The 6,000-nt window shown below is 41.0% G+C and overlaps 1 protein-coding gene across 1 annotated transcript in view; it reads left to right on the top strand.

Annotated features, from left to right (window-relative positions):
• Positions 1-2,911: 2,911 nt before the first annotated feature.
• atp8b1 (ATPase phospholipid transporting 8B1) overlaps positions 2,912-6,000 on the top strand; it is a 32,025-nt gene continuing 28,936 nt past the window's right edge. Inside the window, exon 1 of the mRNA XM_081719289.1 lies at positions 2,912-3,072. The gene's annotated coding sequence lies outside the window, so the exon portion shown is untranslated. The remainder of the gene's footprint in view (positions 3,073-6,000) is intronic.

Here is a 6,000-nt window from a genome sequence, read left to right as displayed (position 1 = left end):
CCTTCATTTCCAACATTCTCACTCAGAAATGGAGTAGCATGCGTTGACAATTATTTACAAATCGTACAGCTGAGACTTACAAAAAAGTAGCTACTGGGAGGAGATGGTTTTTTTTTTTAAATCCCCCCAAGATTCAGCCCCAGTGTGGAGACACCACACAGAGCATATCGAGATGAAAGGGAACCCAACAATACACAATGGTTAGTGTTCTGTGACTCACTGGCCTTCATCCGTGACCAGAGTGTGAATCACACCAATTTAGGCAGAGCTGGAGACCCCCAGGTGCTGGGTAATGCCACACAGTACGTGGACACTGCCAGGCCAACAGAGGAACTGCAAGGCTTTAATAGGCATCTTTGTCTTTGGACTCTTCATCATCGTCGTCGTCATCATCATCATCATCACGTGTTGCATATACTTTTATTTATGATGACTATGTAAAATATTTTGCACAAAAGGACGACAGACTGGATGTCCTGACCAGAGTAAGCAATGAAAATGCAGAGGTCATGTTCTTATTCCTGTTAGACTATTCTGTGCCTTTTCTGATCAAATCATACCTGAGAACGTGGGTCTTTGGAGAAGAATCTTTCAAATGATTCAAATAAAAGCCGTCAGTCTGGTTTCAAAGTCTATTTGTGTAAGACGCCATAAGAGACACTGAGACCATGGTTAACAAATGCCCGTGTTAACAAAACTAACACCTTGACTGTTTTACAGTGCATTTAATCGGAACACGTGGAGTCTTTTCTTCATGGTGTTCTCAACTCTCTTTTTGCGCCCAAAAAGTAGACCAGAATTTTGTGACCACAGAGAATCTTAACTGCACCAATACAGAAAAATACAGAAATGATAGAAAGATTTACAAGCCACCCGTGCTTAGAAGTTATTACGGTTAGAGCATGCTTTCTACCTTTGATCCCACTTGTCTGTCCTGACAGCGTTTTATCCTGCATGTCTAATCATGCCATAGTGAGAGTTAAAATAATCCAGATTTCTAACGTGTAGGATGGTGCCTCCAACCGCATTTAATAACACCACAATCAATCATTGTATTTAGAAAATGACACTGAATAAGCGTCAGTATCTACAAGCATGTTAATAACACTAAATTCCTGCATTTAAGCGTCTCAGTGCATCAAAGAATACACATCAATTCACGTCAGCTTCTTTTCATAACGAAAACTGCCGTATCATTTTATAGAAATCTCTAAATCGTTATAAGAAATGGACGCATTGCCTCATCGTCTGAAAAAAAAGACACAAGGCACGAACTTTACTCAGCAAGGAGCTGAGAGAGGCATATGGATTATTACTAGTAGGTGACCGCCATCTAGTGGTGCACAGTGCGCAACACAAACGTTACTCAGAAAACCAAAAACCCTATAAAAATGAACGTTTTACCAGCTCTTAGCGCAAGGAGCACACACAAATAACACACGTTTAGTCGGCTGTTAAGAGGTAATAATAAAACCCTTGGGAGAGTCATTTGTTGGGGTGCACTTCCACACAGAGATGTTCTTCGGGGGGGGGGGCTGCCTTACCACAAACAGCAAATAAACAAACAAATATGATCTCAGTACCTCCTAAACAAGTATTTTTACGTGTAAACACCAGCACGCTGAACAAAACTCTGTATGTTGATCTCTAATATTAAATACGTTTAAATAGGTGAGAGGAGCACACGTTTTATTTTATTTTCCTAGCCTCTACAATATAAGCCACATAAAAACTCCTGCATCCAGTGCTGGAACTCGCTTTCATTCTTCTACGGGCACATGCCAAACGTGTGTACATTGATCAAAGCATTAACAGCGTGTAAACAAAGAATCACTAGGGACGGAGATCCTTAACTGAACCATGCACCTAAATACTAGTTACCTAAACATCCATACCCATCTGTTTTGGCCAGAACCACGCAAGGTAATAAATGTTTTTGCTGCTTTTAACTGTCATGCAAAATGCATATTTCATTATGTTTCATTAAAAGGATTGTATTTCCAAGCAGGCATGCATGCCATTTTTTAGGAACCCTTCTCTGTACTGTGCACCCTGACAACTCATAAGTCGGCAGCTCACTAGATTTGTTTCAGAAGAGAAAGTCTTGCGTCCATCAGCAACAGATTAAGCACCAAACACAGCTTTTCTCAGTGTGCACGGCTCCTATTACCTTCGCGCAGGTAAACACACTCCCAGGATCTGACCATGCTTTAGCTACAAAAGCTTTGCAGAGGAACACGCTCGCGCTGACTGAGCGGTCACTTTAGTTCAAACATAAACCTTCGTCCGTGAGACAAAGAGCCTAAACACAGCGGGATATATTAAATTTACCTCAATAAATAAAAACAACCATAAACATAAAAGCACTGCCTACCCAACCCCAACTGTACCACAGTTATAAAACAAAGCCATATCTGAATGAAGAAATTTATATTTGTTTGAATAAATGTTTAGCGTTACGTGGACTAGTCTACATTTGCCCGCTACGAAATCATGGAATTTGTACTGATTTTTTTGAGAGACAGGTTACTTCACTGTCATGACTGAATTCACAACTAGTATTCCTCATACCCTAACCGTAATCCTCAAACGAGAATAACCTCATACGATAACCGTAATCCTCAGACGAGAAGAACCCCGTACGATAACCGTAATCCTCAAACGAGAAGAACCGCTACCCTACCGTAACGCCATAATGTGATGCGCATATCACAAACGCGTACCTCATTTGCCAATGAATTGGGACACACCTTTTTACCTGTCTTTTTACCTGTCTTTTCACGTGATCGTTTTAAATTCCTAAGTGAAATGCTTTTTTTTTTTGCCGGTCGTGTTACATGTGTTATCGGCTAAGAAACGGCAGTTTTCTTCCATGAGGGTTCGCGTCTTGGCTGGAAGTTTCTCCCCCGTCTCCAAACACGTCTCATCCGTCCGGTTTTTCAAGTTTTAGCGTCGTCTCCGTCTCCAACTGCTTTCAGCCAGGCGGATCGGCGCGGGGAAAACATGAAGCAGTAACTGGGTGAAGATCCTGTCCACGGACATTAAAACAGTTTGTCTATAAAAAATAAAAAGGTGAGCAATGTTTAATTTATTTTCCAAAGATGAGCGGTCGCTGGCAGCACGTAAGCCTTCAGGTGTGTGTGTGTGTGTATGTATGTATGTATGTATGTATGTATGTATGTGTGTGTATGTATGTATGTATGTATGTATGTATGTATGTATGTATGTGTGTGTGTGTGTGTGTGTGTGTATGTCAGGTAAGCGCCCAGGCGACATGGGGAGTCGAAGCACGGCATCTCCCACAACAGACCTGCATATGCATGGCACGCAATGTTGCGTCCCTTGTTAATAATCGTATGTAATAGTATATTGGATTGATTTATATTTGTTTAAGTTTTGGCTATCTTATTTATTTTAAGGAGGTGTTGTGTAATATAGAGTGAAAAATGAATAATCTGTCATTTGGTACGACCGATGCTAAAGGATATATATCGTCGAAGTACCCCAAGCATCCCAAAACGTTGGACATCACCCCCGAGCATAGTACTCTGTTACCAGATGATATTCTGCTACTAGATGTTACTATTATAGTAATCTATGCTACTGTAATCTTCGGAACTAGTTTTGCAATATCAGTGTATGAAATATGAAGGAAGAAATTCCTGAACAGGAAGGCATAACTCTACACTGTCGTTAAGTTATATTAGTCACGAGTAAACGAGTCGGGCCAAGCTGTACGATTAAAACTATAGTGTGAACTGGACTGTGTAAATAATATGGAAATACAGACATGGGTGTTTATACAGAAAGCCTGTGTTGTAATGCTCTCAGCCGAACACCCAGGCTTTCTCATTTACTTAGGAATCTTGTACACAGCCTCCTGATTGAGGAGATGGAACAGATACAGCTCTGACGTGTGTGTATGTGTGTGTGTGAAAGCATGTGCTTCACTTGAGGTGTTCTAAACAGCTCCTGATATCAAGAGAAAGGCCACACACGGGTCACCTTTGTGGATGTTTTTATGTGATGATAACATAACTGGGATTCTTCCCTTTTATCTGCCTCATATTTCCTAAAAAAAATTCATTCACACTCATCTTTGCACACGATCTCTTTCGACCTGCTGGCTGGGCTGAGGCTCTGTAACAACACCAACTTTCCAAACCTTTCCCGACACCCTCACCACGCAGCTAGAAGCTTAGTTCCTGGTGTAGGATGTGTTCTATTTGTTGTACATGTTTTAACTGTTACATCTGGTGTTTAAATCTACATGTAGGCTTGGACAACTATATTGCAGATTCACCATGCTGAATGTTATAAATAGTGTGTGTGTGTTTAATAATTGTAGATATATACTTCATAATAATAACACCAACACAAAAACCCACATCTTGGATTACAGCAGTGTAATTTCTTCATAGGTATTTCAGGGAGCTCTGGGGCCATTGTAGCTCCCTAAAGCTTCCTGACCTCCGCTGCTTGGGCGTGTTGTCACACTAGTCTCGGATGTGTGAGCACTGGAGCAGGTCCTGTGGTGCTCTGCTGCTGCTCCATGTGTATTCCTTTTCCCTTCTGCTGAAACCAGGGGCCACACGCAACCAGTTCAAAATGTGCTGCTTGCGAGATCTTGAATGTTCCTAACCTGTTTTTAAAAGTGAGAGGAATCCCCCCGGCTGCTCTGTGCGTGTGCACACGTGTTGGTGTGTATGGGAAGAACTTGGAGGGACCCTGCTATGTACAGATACTGGCACGAAGCAGCTCAGTGCAGGAAGAAAATGCCGTATTGTAGCAGGTGCCAGGGCTCATATCAGACTGCTGGTTACTACTACTGCACACGTACTGTACGACCTGTGCACTATGGCTTTACATAATTGATAAATGTAGGAGGTTCAGGGAAGAAAGTTTAGTGACAGGAAAACACACTTGAATTGGAAAACACTGAGCCTTTAAGAAACATGTACATTCCCACCTGGGTGCACCCAAGCCTGATAATTTTACGGGTGGTTACAGGAATTGTTTTAAATGGTGGCGTTGAGATATGTTGGCAGAAATACTTGACCCTGGCTGCTTTTAGGGTTAGGTTTCTGCTCCCAGACTTGCTGAGTCATGGTTACCAGCGAACACTTGTCATGTTCCATGCTCAACATATCAGTACATCTGTGTATTTAAATTGCATTCTGAATAGTACAGTAGTACAATACAGCACCTGAGTCAATATACATATATAATCTAAAGAAAATAAGTACATACAATGTTGTAGCACTTGAGACCATGTAGAAATTCTGTCTTGTCATGCACTGTCAACTCGAAACGTCTTCTTGAGACCAGCTGACAGTATAGAATATCTGAGAGGTAAATACAAATGAAAGTGGAATTGCATTCATAAGGTCTTCACATTTCAAAGCTCTGTCTACCTTCGGAGCTGCGGATAGTTTAAAGCTCTTTCATCAGAGTTCATGTCATTATCAGCTAATTTGCATGGTTATGAAAGTTAAAGTACATACCAAATTGTGATAAAATGACTTGGTGCTTGATTTATGGTTGAAGTTTGATTTCAGATCAATGATCCTGAAATGTTTTCTGGTCTCACATCTTGATCAGTTGCAGTCATAATTAGTTAAGATCTAAAGTAGTTAAGGTCTTTAATTGAGTTGGTCTCCCTTAAAGCTGACTGGCATTTTGGCATATAATTTTTTCAGTTTTCAGTTTCCCTTGTCTAATGTCTGGCAGATTACATGTTAGAGTACCGGTTTTGCTAAAACATACGTGTGTGTCCCTCAGATTTGTTTTATTATTACCTAAAGTATCTGTTTATTTTGTGCCTTGTATTGCAAACCACAGTGATTGCTAATAGCATATAACTAAGAGTGTTCATTACTGGGACAGTCTCCAGCAGTTTAGGCAAGAACCGTCCGTCTTGCGCAAGGGAGATATGGATCTCATTTTCAGCCACGGCTCTCTGGAGGATGTCTCTGATGACTGCTTCACTAAAAAAAAGTC

Source organism: Electrophorus electricus, chromosome 8 (genome assembly GCF_041902795.1).
Source record: "Electrophorus electricus isolate QZ-2024a chromosome 8, ASM4190279v1, whole genome shotgun sequence".
Lineage (NCBI taxonomy): Eukaryota > Metazoa > Chordata > Actinopteri > Gymnotiformes > Gymnotidae > Electrophorus > Electrophorus electricus.
Note: the sequence above shows the minus strand (reverse complement) of the source record. Positions and strands in the feature narration are given on the sequence as shown.